The sequence below is a fragment of the Callithrix jacchus genome, chromosome 6 (assembly GCF_049354715.1).
Source record: "Callithrix jacchus isolate 240 chromosome 6, calJac240_pri, whole genome shotgun sequence".
Taxonomy (NCBI): Eukaryota; Metazoa; Chordata; class Mammalia; order Primates; family Cebidae; genus Callithrix; species Callithrix jacchus.
In genome coordinates, this window is record NC_133507.1 from 89,635,138 (window position 1) to 89,649,381 (window position 14,244).

A 14,244-nucleotide genomic window follows, 5' to 3' on the forward strand; every position below is an offset into this window, starting at 1 on the left:
TAAATCATTATGATCTATTATATACTAAAATATGATCTTATTTAAAATATATTGAGGATGTTATTTTCTATTCTAATGCAAGCAGTGGCAAATGAAATCCAAATAATAGAAACAATTATACATGTCAAACCATTGAAAATTATTTTTGAATATAGTATGTATCATTCGGAGTCAGATTTTACTTCACATTCTTATATTTTAGCAAACAGTGAAAGGAAGCAAAAGGAAGCAAAGTGGACACTAACCTTTTGCTGTGGCTAATATAAATAAATAAGTGGAAATTAATGGTAGACACTGTTAAATTTACTGAAGTAAACAAGTTTTTTTGGTGCTAATTGCTAAATTCTGATATAGCATAAACATTTGGTATTCACATTAATATTCAGATTTATTATCTTCTACTTGAGGGCTTAAACTTATAAAAATAAATACTAAATCACATGTTTTCTGAATTAATGTTTCAGTGTTGAACATGTAAATGCATGTTCACAATGTTTTTATATGTGTATAGACTTCATTTTATTTAATGTTAAAAAACAAATAATTTTTTGATTTACTATCTTAAAAAAATCTTTATAATCTTGCATTGGCATGTGGGCTTCTGGTAGTTGTTTATTTTTCCCCAGCTCTAACACATTTTGTTTAATCATGTATTAATAAAATTCTTGACTACAAGTTAATTAATGAATCGGGATCTTCACAAATGGTTCAAGAATGACTTTTCTTAAGTAGATTATTTTGCACCAAATGTTTGGAATTGGATAGAAGCAAACTTTCTACATGAAAAATATCACCTTTCCCAAAAGGAAATACAAAAATGTACAACACATTTTATTAAGCAGTATGTTAATCTTGCCAAAATCCCATTGTGGTTTTTGATCAAACTTCAGTCAAATCTCATTATTGGTGGAAGCCTGATTACTCCTACAATGCAAAATGTATCTTGTCTCTTATGTACATGCATTTTATTCTTTAGAAGTTTATCATATAGGATGTATTAAGTGAAAAACTAAGAAAACTTGAACTTCTGAAACATTTTATTATACAGTACATGCACATATTTTTACTAGGAACATAAATCTTTGTTTTAGCTGGAGCTTATATTCAATTATTTTGAAGACACCATAATGATTTTTGAAAATATTTGATAACTTTCCATGAGGAAAAAATATTAATATAAACAATATGATCTAAATGTCTTGATACGATCATTAGCAAATCTTTTGCTTTTAAAGGTAAATGGATAATTTGAATGAGTTAAATTCACTCTCCTAGGTTTATATTGGCCCTTAAGTGGTTAAGTTTAATAACATGTACTATGATGGAGGATATTTTTATTTGTAGAGAATAAGATTTTCTGTTTCAAAATGCCTAATAATTATTAATATCATAAACTTATTTTATTTGAAAGTAACTTTTCCTAAGGAGAAGAAAGTTACCTGTTTTAGTTAAAACTTTATGTTCTTCACATAAAGTTTTGTCTACCATATTTTTATTTCCTGGAGAAAAATTATTTTGAGAAAAGCTATTTCTTCTTCTAAATGTAAAAGGATATAAGCATATGGAATAGTCATGTAGGTAGAATCTTCAAGAATCTATTAAAATACCTAGTGTTACTCAGAATATAGCAGTGCAAAACTTTCTTTAAAACAAAGAAGGTTAGAGATCTACAGGCCAGTGAAACATAGTTGGAAGAAACCAGAGTTTAGCCACAGACACCCTAGGTTCTAATGCCAGCTCAACCACCCACTAGCTTTGTGACTATGGGTTAGTTACCTAATTTTTCTGAGAGTCTGTTTTCTTCCTTTTTTGGTGTGGCCATGTTTATATTGATGTAAACAAATGTTTAACAAAGTACCTGATATATATTGGTGCCTAGAAAATGGTAATAAAAATATCAAGTGGGAAGTAAAATATTGTAGAAATTATCATATGTTATACATACATATGTATGTGTGTGTGTGTGTGTGTGTATATATATATATATATATTTACAAAGATGCCCTGGAAGCTACATTTAAATTTTTAATTAGCTAGGATTTTGTTTTACTGTTCTCTCAACTGCTATTATATTTTCTATTCAGTTATCTGAAGATGTTTCTTCACTACTTTGGGGCAATAAGCATAGGTTAATAAATCTACCTTTTGAGGATGATCCTTATCATCATTATCAGTCTGTAGAACTGATACTTAAAGATTAGATTTCAGCAAATATTTACAATCATTAAATATAAATCTAGGAGGGTAGCCTCCTGTGCTTAGACTGAACTAGCTGAAACACTAATGAAGGTGATGATGGTGGTGGTGCTATCAGGAACTTTCTACTGCCTTTGTGCATAACTTTTGGTTACTTTCATCTACTTTAAAGTGTGACTCTTTATTAATTGTGTTTTATGAAAATATATTAGGATCAGAATAAGTGTCAGCAGCATGATTTATAATATCATTACAGAGATAATATACAAGCTCTGTTACTTTGTAGAGGGAAGTTACAGAGAGAGAGAAAGGAAAAATAAACTGGATTGCAACTCAGAGAAAGAGAGAAAATAAACATTTTTTGTTGTGTCAGTCTCTAATTATTTATCTTTTTTTAAACATGACCTTTATATTTTACCTGATTATAGGTTTTTTCTCTATTAATTCATTTTTCAGATATTTTATTTCCTCTTCTTCCATTAATGGCATTTATCCCAGAGACATAATCCCTACTTTAGGATGAAAATTGTAATGACAAAATAGAAGGGCACAACTGCCTCTTACTCTAAACAAACAGCTCCAGTCATACTAAGGAGATGAAGTGGGAGAGAATCATTTGCAAATTTCAAGTATCATAATTTATTAATATGATTATTACCATGATATTACAGAATGTATGTATTGTTAAAACCTGTGCATTTCTTAAGAATTAACAAATATGAGTCTTTCTGGGTTTGGTTCTAATAAATTAAAGCTTTCTGCAATGTATGAATTTTTTTTCTACCAGATGAAGCAATTCTGGATACTCTCCATGGAAGAAAAAAGACCCTGTGGCTAGATTTAAAATGTTCAAAGCATTTTTATCTCTTCATTGGAAAAGTCCCATTCCAGTGGAAAAAAAAAATTATTGAGTTTTGAAAATCCCTTCCTACTGGGTGATATTCCTCTTGATAAATGAGTACTGCATTTGATGCTTTAACAGATATATTTTAGTTAGGAGAAAAGCCTTCAAAACAAAGACCATTGCTCCACTTAGTTAAGTGGCCTTCAGTAAGTAATGCTCTATTCAATATTCAGTCCTCCCTCCCTTTGGGATATTTATGACTTTTCCTTAATAATGAAACAATAGGAAGCTACTTGAAGAGGGGATTCTACTCAGAGAATAAATTTTCATCTGAAAAACTTCAAACTTAAATTCTTTTTTCATTTTTATCTCTTTTATTTAAATTTGGGGCATCCAATTCAGTGATAGAACAACTATTGATTACTATAATATCTACCAGGTATAGAACTTCATAGCTAAGTTGCTGTGAAAGATAAAGGTAAACAAGGGCCCAGCTGCAATGGCTCATACCTGTAACTCTAGCAATTTGGGAGGATGAGGTGGAAAGATCACAGGAGGCTAGGAGTTTGAGGGTAGCTTGGGCAATATAGTGAGACTCTGTTTCTATTAAAAGAAAAAGATAAACAAAGAATAAGGGTATTATTTGGATGTCATTGTCTCACACTCACTGTAGGAAATATTTTAATACTTTTTTACACTATCATATAGTAGTCTAGCTAAGATGATAAAAGCACTGAAGGAACATGTCAGTATACACTTGTCTAAATCCACAGAACGTACAACACTAAGAGTGAACCCTAACGTTAACTATAGACCCTAATATAAACTATGGCTGTGTTGGCTTAGATTCACCTGTGACAGATGTATCATTGTAGTATGAGATGTTGATAGTGGCTGTTTGTGTATGGGGGGAAGGAATATATGGGAACTCTCTGTACTTTCTGATAAATTTTGCTGTGAACCTAGAACTCTAAAAATTAAAACATATTAACAAAACACTGAAGGAATACATGTGACAAAATATTATTGCCACATTTACAAAGTGAATGTCATGTACTTATATGAAAGAATCCCTCCTTAATAGTTCTACAACATTCACATTTATCTTTCAAATGTAGAACTAGAAGGAGTATTTGATACCATTTGTAGCACTCACTCTTGTTACATGAAACTGGAACTCAAAGAGATCAAGGAGTCGTGTACCAATGGAGTATCCTACTCCCAATTCTTTCTACTCTGTGGTCATGCATTTGTAACCACTGAGGCAAAAGTTTATTTCAATTATTGTTGGCATTACTTGATAACACTATATTGCACTTCTGCAAATTGATGCTAGTGGAAGATTGTGTATTATTTGGATTTATATACTGAATTATGTAATTTTTAAACCCATTTGATAATTGAAGCTAGTGACACTCAGGTGAGTTTCTCTCTTTTTTTATTTTCTATGCCTGGAAGCTTATAAAAAAAGCTATTTACAAAATTTTTCTAGTAACCACTTTGTCACCAACCAAGGCCATAGAAGAATTATAGAAAGAATTCTTTTTGTGTCAGTAGCAGCAATAGTTTAAGAAATATAATATTGTTGCTTTGGGACATTTTTTCAATTTTAGGAAAACCATTTCCTTGGCTACAAAGTGAATTGCTAGGGCTGCTTCAATTTCTTTTTGTTCTTGTGACAGTCAGCTAAACCTATTTTGTGTTGTCATTTCAAACTTTCTTTAATATTGTATTTTTAAATCATGTGAACAGTTTGTATGGATTTATAGTCAATTCAGTAAATTGTTCAAGATATAAAATGATATCACAAGAAAATAAAAACTTACCAATACTACCTGAAATATAAAAACCATAAATATACATAACATAAGGCATTTTAGGTTAACTAATGGAGATATCTCACAGATCCTTTTTAGATAATTTCCAAACTCAAAGCATATAAAAACAGGCTTCTATTAGACATCTGAATTTATCAGTATGTTACTTGAAATTAAAAGCTTCAGAAGATGCACCATGATGGCCTACTAAAATTAAAGCTTTGGTTAATTTATTTGGGGTCTATATTATTTTCTCTATTATTAGGAGAATCTCTTAGGCAAGCCTCATGAAACTTCAGGCCCTCATCACTCCTCAGGAAAGGGAAAGATCCTGATACCAACTTTAGATTAATTTACATGAAGCATATCAAGTCTGCATTAGGAAACCTTTCTTTAGCCCTGCCTGAGTTACTCTGTCCTGCCATATTTCCTTTTTGCTGCTGAGGCATCTCCTCAGCAATGGTACATTCACTTTTGAATGTACCATTCTATCTCCCCACTCTCTTTTATCAAAATGGAGTTGCTGAGAAACCTATTTTTTAAAGGCCTGGTTACTTCAATTCACAGTAAATTATTAGTAACTGCTAAGAGATTGATAAGTTTTTAAATTATATGTGTTTGAGGAGATCGCAGTGTCTTAACCCACAGCCAACATCCAGTTAAGCACCTCTAAAGATATGTGAAAAAAAGTATTTTTATAGGTAGGTCAAGCTTTTTTGTATTTTTCAAATTACTCCATACTCTGATCTCTAGAGGATAGTTTGGTTCCAGAAACCCATCCCTGGATATGCTGACAGATTAAATGATGTGAGATCTCTTTTAGCTTAGGTATGTTGGTAACTTTAGTATCTTTAACTATAACCTTAAACTTGTAAAAGTGCTTTTCTTCCCATTTTAAGATAACTGAATATATATTAATCCATTTTTCTTTTTGATACCATTTCTTAAAAAAAAAAAAAAGCTGTGATTCAGCTTCTGAAATTTTTGACCATTAGTTTTTAATCAAGTAGACAATCTTCTAGTTAAAAAAGAAAAAAGAAAATTGTTTAATTTGTTTATGAACTGGTAATAAGCAATGGATCTTTAATTTTATTTTATTATTTGGTCTTACTTTTTTATCTAAAAGCAACAAGTAGTAAGTGGTTGAAACATGAAGGTGAAAAAAAAGAACTAATTGGTTCTATGAATTTCTTAGTATGCATAGAATAGGGACTTGGCAGAAATGGAAAAAGCCTAGAAATTGAATTAAACACCCGTAAGAAGATTAGAAAACTAAGGAGTTGGAAGAGGAAGAAATTAAAATAACAAGAAACCCTGAATATTTGTTGCACAATTATTATATCACAGGAGTAAGGGTAGGAAACTTTGTATGTTTATGTCATTTAATTTATCAAAATAATCTTCTGAGAAAGGAGATATCTTAATTTTAATATTAAACTGGGATTTAGAATGAGATATGGGTGTAGGAAAGACTTGGTTGCTTTGAGATGCCCAAATTAAATTCTGCATTGAGGATTATTTTGGGTTTTTGCTCCCGAGATTGATATCAAACATGAATTGGAGAACCAATGTGAAATAATCAACATCTGATTCCGAATAATTTCATAATAAAAATTTTTATCTTATTGCAATTATGATTGGGAAAGATAATCGATAGGTCATATCAAGACTCAGGGTTTAAGAGAATCATGAGAATATGGTCAGTATAGGATTGCCCCTGCTAGATTGAAGGGCAGAAGACTCATGGCACCGTCTCATCTGAGAGGATAGTTAGGGGAGGACATCATCATCATCATCATCATAGTTATCATTATTATTTTCATAGGATAGAGGAAAAAAAGAAGAAAGAAAAAATCATTTATTCTACTATGTTTACGTTAGTTATCTATTACTGTGTAGCAGATTATGGAAACTTGGTAAGACAAAACAATGCTTATAATCTCATAGTTTCTATAGGTCAGCTTGCTGTGTCTTCTGCTTCAGAGTTTCTTATGAGACTGTAATCAAAGTGTTACACAGAGATGTGGTCTCATCAGAAGGCTCAGTTAGGGAGGATTTACATCTAAGCTGGCTCATGGGGCTGTTGGCAGGATTTGGTCCCTTGCAGGTTGTTGGATAGAAGACCATAGCTCTCTGCTAATTTTTCATCTCAGTTCTTTGTCATGTGGGCCTTTCTACAGGGAAGTTCACAGCATGACCACAAGCTTCTCTTAGAGCTAGTGAATAAGAGTGAGAGAAGGCACCCCCCAAAATGGAAGTCAGACCTCTTGTCACCCAATCTCAGAAATGGCATCCCATCACTTTTGGTATATTCTATTTTTTATTAGAAGCTACTAATTAAATCCAGCAAAGACTCAGGGAATGGGACTAGAAAAAAAGAGTGAATACCAGATGGTAGGAATAAGTAGAGACCACATTAGGGGCTGCCTATCACAATATTATAGATTTTTTATGTGTATTATTCCCACACATTATTTTCTAAAGGGCAAATTCTGATGGCAGATTTGAAATATCAGTGATGTTCCTATATGGACAGCTTCTATATCCTGGCTTAAACTATGTGAGAATGAATTATTAATGTGACGCATTACGGTCATTGTCTTGATCCTCATTTTGCCTTCAGTTAATAGTAGGCTGTAGCTGACTGGAGAAGTCCTTTAGACAGAAATTAAAGACAAAGCTTAAATAAACTGTCAAATGTTTCACAAATAGAATAAGACAAAGCTGGGATTTGAATATATTTTTTAATCATTTGCTTTCTCCACACTACCATTCTAGAGTAAGTTGAGTAAGGAAAGAGTCCACAAGTATCCAGGAAAGGACAGGTGGCTTTTTTTTTTTTTTTTTTTTTTAAGACAATGTCTTGCTTACTGCAACCTCCATCTCCTGGGTTCAAGCATTTGTCCTACCTCAGTCTCCCGAGTGTCTGGGATTACAAGCCCCTGCCACCATGCCTGGCTAATCTTTGGTATTTTTAATAGAGACAGGGTTTTGCCATATTGGCCAAGCTGGTCATGAACTCCTGACCTCAGGTGATCCACCTGCCTCGGCCTCCCAAAGTGCTAGAATTACGGGCATGAGAGCCACTGGACTCAACCAGGATGGGTGTTTAATAGCAACAACAAATTTTAAAAATGCAATATAAGGTGAAGGGTCAGAAATATCTAACCATTCAGTGTGTGAGATTCAGAAGGCCAGGCTAGGGAGCAGGGTAGTCTTTTTATGAGAATTTGACTTAGTTGATCTATGATTGTTTATTAACTGGGAAAAATTGTGCACCCCAAAGTACACTTCACAATATCTGGAAACATTGTTAGTTGTCATATTGTATCTATTGCAAAGAGACCAAGGATGCTGCTAAACAATGCCCTCTGCATTGTTTCTTTTCCACAACAAAGGGTTATCCATCCCCAAATACAAATAGTGCTAAGGTCAAGAAACCTATACCAGGACAAAATCTAAGATTATTTTAGGCAATTCTGATGTGTTCTTTTGGTTTAGATCTGCTATCCTCCTTGGCAGTAGCAAACCCCATGGTCTTTTTCTTTAGGCTACTGTTTGTTATCTTGAGCATCTCATTCATTAGTACCCAGCTTTTCATGTTTGCCACTTTGCTTTTGGCTACCATTCTAGAAGAGTCCTTCAACAAAAGCCAGAAACTTATTCCAACCATTCTTTACAGTTTTTGCCTAGTGTCTGGAAGAGGCTTGATGATACAGTAATGTAAGCCAAATCTTTTATTTAAGGACTCTTCAGTATTGTAGCTCTTTAATTAATAAAAACTCTTTCAAGAAATTGCTTATAGCTGTCTAGCATTGCCTGGGAAATACAGTTGTATATTGTGTATACACACCTTTGTATGTGCACACACACCTTTGTGCATACACACCTTTATGTATGCATACATGCCTTTGTGTATATCATCAATAGAATTATTATTGTAGTGACTTCATTCTTTGTCACCAAGGTGCACTAAGTGTTGACTGTTGTTAACTATGCTTAGAATGAGTTCTAGTATTGCCTCATGCATTCCTCTCTCGAGTTTCTTGGCCAGAAAAGGAGCTCCAAAGTACTTGGAGACAATTGCCAGTTCTTTATGCTTGCAGTGACACTCAAGAACAATTATAAAATCTGTTTCTAGGATAATATGCTGTCTTCAATCGCTAACTATGGCTAACTCATTGTGTCAGTGAATTTATCAAGGGCTATGTTAAAGAAAATAAAACAAATAAAACTAGTTCCATTAGTCTTAAAGCCTGGTTCATTTATTTATTATTTAATTTTACTAAGGACTTAATTAGGGGAGCTAGATATAAATTAAGTAGGAAAAAACTCAGATGAAACCAGAAATATAACTTGATTGTTAATAGTATCAACAATAACAACCTATAGTATATTAATAATCTATTTTCTCAGTCAACAGTCATTAAAACCTGTGCAAAAAGAATCAGAATTAGACTGGCATAGTTTGAAGGAAAATGTAGACTTTATTGTATAATCTGCTCTGTTCTTTGGGGGGAATAAAACAAACACTGATAGGAGGGATTCTATTTTGCTACTTTTCTTATAAATTATATATGAGATAATGATAAAACTGATGATTCAATCTAGTAATTCAAGGTTCGAAATATAAGTAAAAAGTTATCTAAGTCCTGAATAAGTGGATTCATAACTTTTATTTTGCCTATGACATATTATTCTTATTAATAGAGAATAAAAGAGCTAAGATTTATTAGTGATTCTTGATAATAACTTGTTTAAAATGTGACAATAGCCTTATAATTTTTTCTTTATTATTTTCTCTTAATATTATTTTAGTAGTAAAGCAATTGATGTTTTGAGCTCATTGGCTCAGATTTTAATTTACTGATAATAAAGGATACTAATGATTATATTTGCATATTCAAATTATTTTTAGTGTTCATATAAACCCTATTAACTCAAAATAGTCACAATTTAAATTAAGGTAGACATCTATTAGCTCAATCATCATTAAACATTATTAAAATTAGTTAGTAGAAAAATATCAGTTTAGCAATCACTTATTGATGGCAAACCTCTGTCTATGGTTATATACTTTTGTTTAAATTTTTAAAAAATTAAATTTATAGCAGATTTGTGAAATTAGAAAACATTAAAGAAAGTTGAAATAAAAATCACTAATACTACTACAAAACAGCAACTATTAATATTTTGGTATTTAGTATTTATGTTATGTTTTAAATACAAACAAATTTTTATTATTGATATAATTGTGTTTCTTTTACTTACAAACATGAACACTTTCCTGTGTTATGATTAACAATTTGTAAATACTGTTTTAAAAGGAATACATTATATGTAGATTAACATAAAGTTTTTAACCTTTCCAGTACTTTCAGATATTTGTTTTTTTTTCCAAGTTTCGGGTGTAAGTTGTCATTATTTGTGATAATGTCTCAAAATAGAATTTTCTTTATTTTAACTAACATCTTTTTTTGGGATTTATTTTACATATGTGCAAGTCAGTGGTTTTAAGTATATTTAGAGAGTTGTGCAACCATCACTAATATCTAATTGTATAATTTTTTATTAAGAAAACAATGCCTATTAGTGGTAATTTTCATATGTTTTCAAACTCCTCAGCCTCAAGGAAACCACTTTTTAAAATAAATTTTATTTATTTATGTACTTTTTGAGACAGAGTCTCACTGTGTCACCCAGACTGTAGTTCAGTGGCATGAGCTCAGCTCACTGTAACCTCTGCCTCCCAGGTTCAGGCAATTGTTGTGCTTCAGCCACCTGAGTAGCTGAGACTACAGGCATGTGCCACCATGCTAAGCTGTTTTGTATTTTGAGTAGAGACTGGGTTTTGCCATGTTGGCCAGGCTGGTCTCTAACTCCTGGCCTCAAATGATCCACTGGCCTTGACTTCCGAAAGTGCTGGGATTACAGGGGTGAGCCACTGTGTCCTGCCTACTTTCTCTCTCTACAGACTAGCCTATGCTGGACATTTCATATAAATGAAATCATATATGTTGTCCTTTGTGACTGGCTTCTTTCACTTAGCATAATGTTTTATTTTGTAGCATATCTCAGTACTTCATTGCCTTTATGCCAAATAATCTTCAATTCTATTGCTATAAGACATTGATGGGTTTATTATTTTATGGACATTTGAGTTATTTCTGCTTTTTTTGACTATTACAACTAAAGCTGCTAGGATCATTGATGTTCAAGGTTTTGTGTGGCCATATGTTTTTATATCTCTTGGGTATATACTTAGGAGTAAACTTGACAGGTCATATGGGGACTCTTTATGTTCAAACATTGAAAGAACTGCCAGGCTGTTTTCCAAACTGGCTGAAATATTTGCATTGACATCAGTAGTGTGTAAGGGTTCCATTGTCTCCCATTTTCTCCAAGACTTGTTATGATCTCTAGCCATTCTGATGAATATAAAGTGGTATCTCATTGTGGTTTCACTTTGTGTTTCCCTGATGCCTAAAGATAGTGAATACCTTTTTAATGTTCTTATTAGCCATTTGTTTATGTATGTGGAGAAATGGCTATTTAAAGCTTTGGCCTATTTTATTACTTTCTCTTTTTAATATTGAGTTGCTAGAATTTTGAATACATACTAGATAAAACTCCGTTGTAAGACATGATTTGCAAAAGTTTTCTGCAAAGTTACAGTTCTTTCACTTTTCAGAGGTGTCTTTTGAATCACAAAAGTTTTAAATATTGATGAAGTATAATTTAGCTATTTGTTTCTTTTGTTGCTTGTGCTTTTGCATCATAGCTAAGAAGCCATTGCCTAATCCAAAGATAGTAAGATTTAATTTTAAGTTTCTTTCTAAATGCAATATTTTGGCTTTTAAATTTGGATTTATTATCCACTTTTAGTTAATTTTGCTTTACACATATGGATATTCATGTGGATTTGCAGATGGATATCTACTTATTCCATTATTGTTTGTATAAAAGACAAGTCTTTCCACTATAAAATTGTCTGGGCAAATTGTTGAAAATCATTTGATTGTAAATGTGAGGCTTTATTTATCTAAATCCTATCTCATTTGATCTGTATGTCTATTTTTATAAGTATCAGCTTTCTTGATTACTATAGCTTTATATTTAGCTTTAACATTAGAAGTGTGAGTCTTTCAACTTTGTTCTCATTTTTCAAGATTGTTTTGTTTATTTTGAGTCTTTGTATTGTCTTACAAATTTTAGGATTAGCTTGCCAATTTTGGTAAATAAACTTGCAGACATTTTGATAGGGATTGTGAGCAATCTGTAGAAAACAATTGGGGACTATTCATAATCTTAACAATATTAAATATTCTTATATATTAATATGATATCTTTCTATTTATTTGAGTCTTTTAAAATTTCTCTTAGAAATGATTTTCAGTTTTCAGAGTATAAATTTTATATTTTTTTCATTAAATGTATTTCTAAATTTCATGTCATTTATAGTCAAATTTTGTTAATTTTCTTTTTGGAGTTCATTATAAATGTGTTGAAGCACAATTTATTTTTTGTATATTGATCTTCTTTCCTGCAACATTGCTGAATTTTAATTTAAATAGATTTTTAGTGAATCCCTTCGGATTTTCTCTATACAAGATTGTAATTTGCAAATAGAGAAAGTTCTCTTCTTCATTTCCAACTTAGTTGCCTTTTGCTCTTCCTCTTCTTTCTTCTCTTTCTACTTCTTTTTTGCCTAATTGCCTTGTTTTGAACCTTCAATACTAGATTGAACAGAAATGTTTAGAAGACAAATTCTTGTCCTATTCTTGTTCTAGTCTTGATCTTAAGGGGTTATCTTAAGATCTTAAGTCTTGCTCTAGTCTTGATCTTTAAATATATGATATTTATCCATTAAATATATGCTATTAACTGTTTTTTATTTGTGGATGTCATTTAACAGGTTTACAAAGGTCACTATATTCCTAATTTGTAGAGCATTCTTATCATGGAGGGTTGTAGTATTTTATTAAATACTTTTTTTTGTATCTATTGAGATGATCATATGCCATTTGCCATTTATTTTGCTGACATGGTGTAATAAATTAATGTATTTCTAAAATGTTAAAGTTAACTAGCTTTTTTTTTTTGAGACGGAGTTTTACTCTTGTTACCCAGGCTGGAGTGCAATGGCATGATCTCGGCTCACTGCAACATCTGACTCCTGGGTTCAGGCAATTCACCTGCCTCGGCTTCCCGAGTAGCTGGGATTACAGGCATGTGCCACCATGCCCAGCTAATTTTTTGTATTTTTAGTAGAGACGGGGTTTCCCCTTGTTGACCAGGATGGTCTCGATATCTTGACCTCGTGATCCATCTGCCTCGGCCTCCCAAAGTGTTGGGATTACAGGCGTGAGCCACCGCACCCGGCCAGTTAACTAGCTTTGAGTACAAATGGAATAAATGCCATCTGGTCATGGTGATAATTCTATTTAATATTTCACTGGATTACATTTGCTAGTGTTTTGTTGAAGATTTTTGTGTCTATATTGACAAAAGATATTGGCCAGTATTTTTGCTTTTTATATCATTGGCTTTGGTATCAGAATAACACATATTCTGGCCTCATAGACTGAGTGCTTCCTCATAATCTGGTTCTTGGAAGTGTTTTTGAAAAATGAGCATTCTTCTGCAAATTGTTGCTAGAATTATCAAGAGAAGTCATCTGGTCTTTGGGATTTGGGGGATTAGATTTTGATTTACAATTTGATTTCTTTAATTGTTATGGATCTGTTCATATTTTTTGTTATGCCTTAGTTGTGTTAGTTTGTGTCTTTTGAAAAATTTGTTCATTTTAACTAAGTTTTATAATTTTTGGCATATAGTCATTCATAGAATTTCCTTATAATTCTTTTTTTTTATTTCTGTGTCTACTGTATTGGTAGTGGTGTCTCCCATATTTCAGTCTTAATTTTAGTAATTTGATTTTTTTCCTCTTTTTTTTTTTGTCTTTGTCAGCCTAGCTACAGATTTGTCGAATTTGTTGATCTTTTCAGTGGTCCACCTTTTGGTTTCGTTAATATTCTCTGTTGTGTCTCCTGTTTCTATTTTTAAAATTTTCACTCTAATCTTTATCATTTCCTTATTTCTGCTTGTTTACTGTTCTAGTTCTTAAGCGAGAAGACTAGTTTATTGATTTGAGATCTTTCTTCTTGTTTAATGTAGGTATCCACAGCTACAATTTTTTCTCCAATAATTATTTGAATATTTTTCTCTAATTTTTGATATATAGAGCCTTCATCTTCACTCTTCTCAAATTATTTTCTAATTTCTCTTGTGATTTCTTTTTTGACTTAATTATTACTTAGGGTTGTATTGTAGAATTTCCCGACATTTTTGAATTTCTGAAATATTTTTTGTTATTGATTTATAATT

At 31.9% G+C, this 14,244-nt stretch overlaps 1 protein-coding gene across 4 annotated transcripts in view; it reads left to right on the forward strand.

The window, feature by feature from the left end:
• The window catches only part of LRP1B (LDL receptor related protein 1B), a 1,941,900-nt gene that overhangs the window by 1,399,598 nt on the left and 528,058 nt on the right, over positions 1 to 14,244 (forward strand). The gene's annotated exons all lie outside the window — the stretch shown is intronic.